The sequence below is a fragment of the Tenrec ecaudatus genome, chromosome 1 (assembly GCF_050624435.1).
Source record: "Tenrec ecaudatus isolate mTenEca1 chromosome 1, mTenEca1.hap1, whole genome shotgun sequence".
Taxonomy (NCBI): Eukaryota; Metazoa; Chordata; class Mammalia; order Afrosoricida; family Tenrecidae; genus Tenrec; species Tenrec ecaudatus.
The window spans coordinates 56,807,226-56,817,822 of record NC_134530.1 but is presented as its reverse complement, the minus strand read 5'-3'; the positions used below and the strand labels follow the sequence as shown (position 1 = coordinate 56,817,822).

The 10,597-nt window shown below is 44.0% G+C and overlaps 1 pseudogene; it reads right to left on the bottom strand.

Annotated features, from left to right (window-relative positions):
- Positions 1-5,751: 5,751 nt before the first annotated feature.
- Positions 5,752-6,096, bottom strand: LOC142434315 (acyl-CoA-binding protein pseudogene; annotated as a pseudogene).
- Between the last annotated feature and the right edge of the window lie 4,501 nt (positions 6,097-10,597).

The window sequence follows — 10,597 nt, the reverse complement described above, 5'->3', positions numbered from 1 at the left end:
AAGAATGGCGTGTTCATCGTCTGGCAGTAAGCAAAACAACCACTCCGTAGCTGATGTTGGCTTTGTCGTGCTTCCTGGGCAACCTTGAATAATGTGCAGCTTCTTGCCAAGAAGGTGTTTGTCCTGGTCTCTTACTAAGTATTATGAGGCCCGCTTTGTTATATTGTCTGCTGTTTTTGTGAAGAACAGTTTTAAAGTGGTGTGTACATATAACGAGAGTGACTCATTCCTCCTATTGCCAGTCCCAGTCCTGTCAATGGAAACAGCACTAAAGGGGACATCAGCTGACACAAGCTTCCAGTAAGTTTTTATTTGCATAGCCCTTGATCCCTAAAGGCTTCTTAGTCCGCTCATTGACTCAACAGACTTTTGTACAACAAAATTGGATCAAGCAGATGAGTGAAGAAGTGTGTCTGGATAGAGCCCTGGAGCCCAGCTGACCTGCTCACGTGCAAAGCTGCATTTCCCAGCCCTCTGCACACACAGCCTGTGAGGCAAACCCGATTAGATGCTCTCGACTCTTTTACAGGATTGGCCTTTCAGCTCCAAGAAGCAGCATGACCTGTTCCATTCAGCTGCTGTTCTGCCCATTCTTTAACTTTGTCTCTGCAGTTCCCATAGAGCGAGACTCTAGGCTTCTGCACATGCTCCCTGAGCGAGTCATTCACAAAGACAATCTGCTCTCTAAGGAAAAGCAGCAGCCTCGCGTGAAAGGAGAAGAATCAGACCAGGCGGGAGAGAAGACTAAGGCACATTAAAAATGACATCCACACAGGAATCCCAGGGGGCCCGTGGTGCACTGGTATGTTTTTCCTGGAAATTCCAGCTCATGCCAGGCATTCATTTCCCTCTGTAAAGGAGTAGGGGCAGCTTTGCCTCGCTTCAGCAGCAGAGGCGCAACACAGAACAGCCAAACAGACAACAAGCAAGCCGTTCAGGGGAAATACATGGTATCCTTATAATAATCACTTTCCCTTTGAATATTCTTTCAAAGCATTTTTATTTCGTTTGATATGGGAAATAATATGATGTCACGGGATAGTTTAAAACGAGGATGATTTGGTAGAAAGCAATTGCATTTTAAGAATGTGACAGTCTGTTGATTTTCAGCAATCAGTTCAGTTAAACAAATATGTATATAAGGCGCTATACACTGGTAGATGAGTGCTAGTGTTTATTCGGAGGAACAAAAGGTATGTTTATGGGGCAAGAGTGGAGCAAAGATGACATGAGCACTGGGGTGCAGTGGTTAAGCTCTTGCTGCCAACTGAAAGGTTTGCGGTGGAAACCCACCATATTGCCACCCACACTGAGAAGCAGCATTCTTTGATGGTTAGCAGGGGTGGGAGGAGAAGGGAGGAGAAATGACTAACCAGAGGTCGACATATGAACTTGGATGAGGGGTGAAGGCCAAATGCAATGAGAGGGAGGTCAGTACAAAATGATGAAGGCAAAGGGAAACTGGAAAGAGTACCAGTGTTAAAGGCAACAGAGAGGTAGATAGTGTTACACATACAGTCTTGCAATAACAGTCTATGAGTGCATGCATAAACATGCAAGCTGAACTGTGTCGGAAGAAGAATAGGACAATACCCACAAATATACAGACAGGTTAATTACCCATGAGTAAATATAGCCATAAATAGAGTAGAGCATACAGGGTGAAAAATTATGAAAACTTTTCAGATATAACTTATCACCTGGAGGAAGTACGTCGCTGGGTCATGGAGGCTCAGGACCATAAGTCTAGGAGAACATCTAGTTGGCATCACATAGCTCACAAAGACAGTGTTCTACACCCTACGCTGGAGAGCAGCACTGGGCTCTTAAAAACTCATGAGTATCCATTTAAGGTGCGATTGTTGGTCTTCCTGTTTGAAGTAGAGGAGTCAAGATAATTGAAGGCATATCCGCTGAACTAATGGACAAGGCAGCATTTGCCCAAGGACTAAGTTCAGAAGGGTTAGGAGAGGAGGACCCAAAACAGGACGCACAGGACAGAAGAGGGATACCTGATGTTACAGTGTGGGGATTGCAGTCAATGACATGTATGAATTATTGAATGGAAAACTGATTTGCTCTGTAAACCTTCATCCAATTCATAATAAAAAGTAAAAAATAACTTAAACTGGAAACAACAACTAACTTAGTGAACATACTCATATTTATCAGCAGATTACAAGCAGCTAAAAACTCAAAATCCATTTACAGAGCGCCCACATGGATTAAGTCTCCACTGAATTCCCTTGTTCCATTGACCAAGGATGTACATAGTTTGGTACCCAGACAGAGTGCACAGGAAAGTGGATTCGTATTGTAGCACTTATATTTTATGTCAACTTGAAGTTGTGTAGGGTGGAGTCCAACCTATCAGGTCACAACCTGATGATGCATCCTTGGGAGTGTGGCCTTTTCTATAAAAGAGACAGTGAGAACAAGAGGAAAGTACAAAGAAACAGAGGAAAGAACTAGGAGGCAAAGGGTAGTCATAGAGATTTAAATACAAACATATAAAGATGTAAATATATTTATATATGACAAGGGGGGAATAGATCTATGTACATGTATTTATAGGTTTGGTATTAAAGAAACAGATGGACAGTGGACTCCTGCTCAAGTACTCCCTCAACACAAGAACACTTTGTTCTAATAATTCGGCAGTCTGAGATGCTCACCTGCCTGGCATGATCACTGATGACAATGGGTGCACAGGCAAATGTGGTGAAGAAAACTGATGGTGCCCAGCGACCAAAAGATATAGCACATGAAGTCACTGAAGACAATGGTTGCACAAGCAAATGTGGTGAAGAAAGCTGATGGTGCCCAGCTACCAAAAGATATAGCACCTGAAGTCTTAAAGACCTGAAGATAAACAAGCAGCCATCTAGCTGAGACAACAAAACCCACATGGAAGAAGCACACCGGCCTGTCCCGACTAGATCGCTGAGGCTAAAGAGGGTGCATAAGCAAAAGTTGCAAACAAAGCTGATGGTGCCCAGTTATCAAATGATATAGTATCAGGGGTCTTAAAGGTTTGAAGACAATCAGGCGGCCATCTAGCTAATAAACAACAAAGCCCACAAGGAAGAAGCACAACAGCCTACCCTGACACGAATGCTGAAGACAAAGCGGGTGCATGGGCAAGTGCGGTGAAGACAGCTGATGGTGCCCAGTTGTCAAAATATATAGAATATGGGGGCCCATAGGCTGGAAGATAAACAAGGGGCCATCTAACTGAGAGACAACAAAGCCCTCATGGAAAATGCACGCCAGCCTGTGAGATGACAAGGTGTTGAAGGGATCAGGTATCAGGCATCAAAGACAAAAAAAAAATCATAGCATTGTGAATGAGGGGGAGTGCAGAGTGGGGACCCAGGGTCAAAGTGGGGGAAATTGGACATCCCCTTGCAGAAGGGCTGTGGGGAGGTGATGAGCCAGTCAAAGTGCAGTGTAGCAACAGTGGAACATACAATTTTCTTCTAGTTCTTAAATGCTTCCTCCCCCTCCCACTATCATGATCCCAATTTTACCTTACATAACCAGCTGGACCGGAGGATGTACACTGGCACAGATAGGAACTGGAAATACAGGGAATGCAGGACAGATGAACCCCTCAGGATCAGTGGTGAGAGTGGCAATATCAGGAGGGTGGAGGGAAGGTGAGGGAGAAAGGGGGAACAGATGACAAGGTCTACATATAACCTCCTCCCTGGAGGATGGACACCGGAGAACTGGGTGAGGGAGATGTTGTATGGTGTAAGATATGATAAAATAATATTTATTTATAAATTATCAAGGGTTCAGGGGAAGGGAGAAGGTGGAGTGAGGGGGAAAATGAGGATCTGATACTAAGGGCTCAAGCAGAAAGCAGGTGTTTTGAGAATGGTGATGGCAACCTACATATGAATGTGTTGGACACAAATGATGTATGTACGGATTGTGAAAACAGTTGTATGAGCCCCTAATAAAATGATTTTTTAAAAAGACAGTGAGAACTTCTCCTCTCTCTGTCCAGTTCACCTTCCCTGACTGTGGAGACTCTGTGTCTGCCTCCAGGGATGGCCCTATGTGGGTCGTGGCCCTGGGAGCTTGCAATCTTGCACTAATCTATTGGCCCCTACCATGTTTTCACCGACCTTGGATCCACGCTACTCTGTAGCCACGGGCCTGTGATCTTCCTGCTTCCTGCCTCACCTTTCTGCGTCATCAGCCTTTGGTCACATGAGTGTAAAGAGGGCTTCACCTAGCACTGGACCTGAACTGGAGGGGGGCCTTCTTGTTATAAAATCACTTCACTCATATCTGAGTGCCGCTGGTTTTGTTTCGCTAGACAACTCGCCTAGCACAACTGCAGATACAGTTAGGTCAAAATTCAACATCGTGCTGTGTGGTTTCCCTTTTGACCCATTGTTAACTTGTTCTGGTTTTTGTGACTTTCTGCTATCTTTTGGATTGAGGTTATTCTGCTGCTGTTCTTTTTTGGTATGATTTTTCTTTATATGACATTTATCAGGATACATAAATCTATAGGGATCGGAGCTAGATTAATGTTTGCATGGGGTTAAGATGGGAGGCTGGGGGGCACAATGGGGAGCTAATAATGAATACAAGAATGAGAAAAACGTTTTAAATTTATTGTGGTGATGGATGCACAACTGTTTAATATATTTAAGCCATTGAATTGTATGGTATATGAATTGCATATTAAACTGTTAAATTGTATCTTTAGTTGTCAGAAATGTTTTTAAGACGTGTATGCGATCCCTTCATGAGGACAAGTGTTGAGTTAGGGCCACATCATAAGAAGTGATGGTTCTTAAGATTAGGGCTTATGATGCTGTGCAAGCTCAAGAAGCCATTCCAAAGACAAATTATTCAAGAAAGAAAATAAACATTTCATTCCCGGAAGCAGTAAGTAAACTGATGAGTGAGTACTCAAAAGCAACAATGGAAGCCAGAAGAACAGCCTCCAGTAAACATTGCCTCAGATTACTCGCTGTACCAGGCCTCCTGCCAAGGCCGGCAGGAGAGCCAAAGCCTAGTCCTCACTCTAGAAACAGCTTGGGGCTGTTTTGGCTCAGGGAAAGGGATGCCTTTTTCAAATTCCCACAGAGGTATCTTCCCTTTGCCAAACCACGTGCCAGTGGGGTAGCATCTGCCTAGAGAAGATAACCTGTTTTAATTTGCATAACATTACCAAAGAAATTTCCAGCAGTTCTGTGGAAGAGGGTGGAATAACTTCAAAGTGTCATTACATGTTTTGAAGTTGTACACTCTTTCAAGTCTTTCCATCAGCGGAGCCAAGCAGAAAGAAAATCGATCTTAGACGTATATCCCAGAAGAACAATAAATGTATTTTGAGGCAATAAAAATGTACAGTAAATGTAAATGAACTAAATATTATAACTAAAAGATAAAAAATCATCACACTGGCCAAATAACAATTCAACCTTAGGCTAGTCACAGAAGCATACCCAAACCACAAGAGGGGGGCCGTCCCCTGTCTTCATTGCACTTTTCCATGAACCTTTTTTTTTGTGTGTGTGTGTGGTGTAGCAAATTCACTTTTAATTGATCTACAAATAAAGTTAGTAATGTTTTTTGCTCTTCATCTGGGAAAGCCTTATCTTGGACGGCTTGAGGAACTGGGTTAACAGGTTACCTTCACTGCATAACTTCAACCGCAATAAGAAGACGAACAAGGCATCTGATGGGATCACAGGCTTGGCTGGCACCCACCTCCAGTCCCTTTTATATTCCGTACTTTTGCTTTAGCTCTTCTGCCTTGGCTGTGTACGCGTTCACGGCATCCTCCTTGGACGTCCCTTTCAGCTCATTCCAGGCATCCCACTTGGCCTTGCCCTTCAAGTCCAACATCCCAGGTCATTCCGTGTTTATGTCGCCCACAGTGGCTTGTTTGAAACGACTGTAGATGAAGAGCATTTCATCATCTGCTGGTTTGGTCTTAAGGTGCTTAACTTCTTCAGCAGCTTTGTCAAACTCGGCCTGAGACATGACGGCGGGGTGGCAGGGGTTCTGGAGAGCTCGTGAGGAACTGCCAGGAAAGAGCCTCTTGGAGAACCGACTGGCAGAGCAGGTTTCTCCATGAACCTTCTGAAGCTCCCTCATATAGCAGTATTTGAGAAGGCTTCCAAACTATGCGTAAGGTTTTCGGTGGCTTCTTGCTCCGTCGTGGGCAGCTGAGTCCTTCATTGTCTGTTCTCAGTCTGGAGCTCCGCTGAAACCTGTTCACGTTGGGTGACCCTGCTGGCCTTTGAAACACCAGTGGCACAGCTTCCAGCTTCACAGGATTGCCACAATGGCTGCATCAACAGGCTCAGGCATGGGAACAATGGTGCAAAGGACACGGGACCCTGCGGTGTCCCTTCTGTTGGTCACTATGGATCAGAGCTGCGTCCAGGACACCTGACAACAACATATAGCAAGGAGTCTCAGCTGGAGGTGATTTTCCCTCAGGAGACATTTAATGATATATGAAAATATTAATTTAACACTATCTCAGGATATTCTTGGTTGTCAAAGCTCAGAGTAAGGAGGGCATTTAGTTGGTAGAGGCCTCCCAGTTATGAGGTTTCTTTAGACCATTCTGGTGAAATCTTTGATGCCTAAGGTGTCTAATTTTTAGGATGTACCAGTCATCTAGTTTGTCTTCTGCTGTTTTATGTGGTTTCAGTTACGTTTGGTAGTGTATTTAAGCCAACTATGTGCATTTTTCTACATCTAAGTTTGGAGATTTATCTTTGTTGATGCATAATATTGATCATTAATTTCCCCTGCTGTATAGTATTCCACTGACTTTATATGCCACAATTTATTTTTGCATTCTGCTTTTGATGGAAATTTGAGTTATCTATTTTTTTGGCTGTTGTTGTTGTTTTACTATGCCAAATAAAACTGCCATGAACGTCATTGTGAACATGTGCAAGGACACTTGTAGGATAACACTTACAACTCACTCCCATGACCATTAAATCAACCCCAGCTCGGAGTGGACAGCTTCATCTTTCCCCCAGAGATGACTGGTGGGCTTGAACCACTGGCCTCACGGTTAGCAGCCTAATGCCTAGCCTCTGGTGCCACCAGATCTTCAAAAGCTTGTGGGAATGGATTGGCAAGGACCCCAGGGAATGCTGAAAGTGGACTTTGGGGCCAGGGCGTGGTGCCCCAACAGACTGGACTGGAAAACGCTCCTAAAGGCCAACAAACGATCCCTGAACTAACTACAAGCTTTTCTTTTGTGAACTGTTTTGTTCTGTTCTTTGTCAGTGGTTTGTTTTTGTTCTTTGTTGTCTGGTTGTATACTGTTGCTTTGTTTTCCTCTGTCTAGTTTTCGTGCATGTTAGTGTCTCCACAGGTCTGTCTGAATAGGACAGGCTGGATGAACTATCTGGAGGAAAAACAATGGGACCGACAGTTCCAGGGGGAATTTGGGGTCGGGGTGGGGTAAGGGGGTAAGGAAGTGGTGTCAACAATCACAGGGACAAGGGAACAACATGGGACCCAAAATGGTAGAGAGGCGGGGAGTGGCAGGCCTGGTGGGGAATGATCAAGGGTAAGGTTGCGTAGAGAAGAGGTATAGCTGTAGCCCAGGTGGTGACGGAGCATGGTAGTGGGGCAAGAGGAAAATCAAGGGAGATGGAGGAAAGAACTAGGAGTCAAAGGGCATTTATAGAGGTCTAGACAAAGACATGTACATGCAAATATATATAGGAGGATGGGGAAATAGGTCTATGTGTCTATATTTATAGGTTAAGTATTAAGGTGGCGGAAGGACCTTGGGCTTCTACTCAAACACTCCCTCAATGCATGAATACCTTCTTTTATTAAATTGGAACTCTATGATGCTCACTCTCCTGACACAACTGCTGAAGCCAAAGTGGGTGAATAAGTAAATGTGGTGAAGAAAGCTGATGGTGCCCGGCTATCAAAAAAGATAGTGACTGGGGTCTTAAAGGCCTGAAGATAAACAAGCGGCCATCTAGCTCAGAAGCAACAAAGCCCACATGGAAGAATACACCAGCCTGTGTGATTGAGTGGTCCCGAAGGGATCAGTTATCAGGCATCAAAGAACAAAAAATCATATCATTGGTGCACACCTCCATGATAGGATCGTTGAAGACAAATGGGTGCATAAGCAAATGTGGCGAAGAAAGCGGATGGTGCCCGGCTATCAAAAGAGATAGTGTCTGGGGTCTTAAAGGCTTGAAGGTGAACAAGCGGCCAGCTAGCTCAGAAGCAATAAAAGCCCACGTGAAAGAAGCACACCAGCCAGTGCGATCACGAGGTGCCAAAGGGACCAGGTATAAGGCATCATGCAAAAAAAAAAAAAAAAGAAGATATATGTATGTGTATATGTATATATATATATATATATATATATATATATATATATATATATATACCATATTGAATGAAGGGGGAAGTGCAGAGTGGAGACCCAAGGCCCAAGTGTCGGCCACTGGAGATCCCCTCATAGAGGGGTTTAGGAGAGGAGATGGGTCAGTCAGGGTGTGAGGTAGTACTGATGAAGAACACAGCTTTCCCCCAGATCCTGGATGCTTCCTCCCCCCAACTACCATGATCCGAATTCTGCCTTGCAGGACTGGATAGGGCAGAGGTTGTACACTGGTGCATATGGGGGCTGGAGGCACAGGGAATCCAGGGTGGATGATACCTTCAGGACCAAGGGTGTGAGAGGCGATGCTGGGAGAGTGGAGGGTGAGTGGGTTGGAAAGGGGGAACTGATTACAAGGATCCACATGTGACCTCCTCCCTGGGAGATGGACGGTAGAGAAGGCGGGGGGAGACTCCGGATAGGGCAAGATATGACAAAATAACAATGTATAAATTACCAAGGGCACATGAGGGAGGGGGGAGTGGGGAGGGAGGGGGAAAAAAGAGGACCTGATGCAAAGGGCTTAAGTGGAGAGCAAATGCTTTGAGAATGATTGGGGCAGGGAATGTGCAGATGTGCTTTATACAATTGATGTATGTATATGTATGGACTGTGATAAGAGTTGTATGAGCCCCTAATAAAATGTTTTAAAAAAACTTGTGGGAAAACACCATTATATCCTCATTCTATTTTTCCATGAACTTTTTCAAGACCCCTCCTACGGAGGAAGAGAATGGCTGAGTCATAGGATATGGGTGTATTTAATATTATTGTGAATATCAAACTGCTCTCTGACATGGTTTATAAATCAGACACCTACCTGATCTGCCCAAGGGTTAGAATTGCTCCAAATCCTCCCCAATGTCAGATTCTAAAACTTTTGCCAATCAGACAAGTGTAAAATTATGTCTCGTTGTGGCTTTCATTTTCATTTTCCTGATTATTAATAAGGTGAACGTTTTTATGTGTTTCTTATTCATGTAGTATTCACAAAAGAGAAAACTCAGTTTGAGTCTGTTGTCATTGCTCCATTGAGTCTTTTCATTGATTCATAGTTCTTCATATGTTCCATACACAAAGTTGATTTAGGTTATATGGGATGAAAATATTTTTTGTTAGTTTAAGGCTTGAATTTTCACTTTCTTTATGGTTCCCTTTAAGGAGCCAAAGTTTTACATTTAAATTCCAACAAAACGCACTGCCATCGAGTCCATGCCACAAGTTTTACTATATAAAAAATATAATTTCCTACTCTAAAATCATTGCATTTCCCCTACTTGTTCTTCTTTTTTTGTATTTAATTTTTTTAATCGGTTTATTCGGGGCTCATAAAACTCTTATCACAATCCATACACACATCAGTTGTGTAAAGCACATTTGTACATTCATTGCCCTCATCATTCTCAAAACATTTGCTCTTCATGTAAATCCCTGGCATCAGCTCCTCATTTTTCCCCCTCCATCCCCGCTCCCCCTTCCCTCATGAACCCTTGATAATTTATAAATTATTATTTTGTCATATCTTGCCCTGTCCGGCGTCTCCTTTCACCTACTTTTCTGTTGTCCGTCCCGCGGGGAGGAGGTCACATGTACATCCTTGTAGTCGGTTTCCCTTTCCAACCCACTCCCTCTACCCTCCTGGTATCGCCACTCTCACCACTGGTCCTGAGGGGATCATCCACCCTGGATTCCCTGTGTTTCCAGTTCCTATCTGCACCAGTGTACATCCTCTGGTCTAGCCAGATTTCTAAGGTAGAATTGGGATCGTGATAGTGGAGGGGAGGGAGGAGGAAGCATTTAGGAACTCGAGGAAAGTTGTATTTTTCATCGTTGCTACATCCCATCCTGACTGGCTCATTTCCTCCCCAAAACCCTTCTGTAATGGGATGTCCAGTGGCCTACAAATGGGCTTTGGGTCTCTACTCCACAATCCCTCCCTCATTCACTATGATAAGATTTTTTTGTTCTGATGATGCCTGATAACTGATCCCTTCGACACCTCATGATCATGCAGGCTGGTGTGCTTCTTCCATGTGGGCTTTGTTGCTTCTAAGATAGATGGCCGCTTGCTTACCTTCAAGCCTTTAAGATCCTTGATGCTCTATCATTTGATAGCCAGGAACCATCAGCTTTCTTCACCACATTTGCTTATTCAACCGCTTTGTGTTCAGCGGTTGTGTC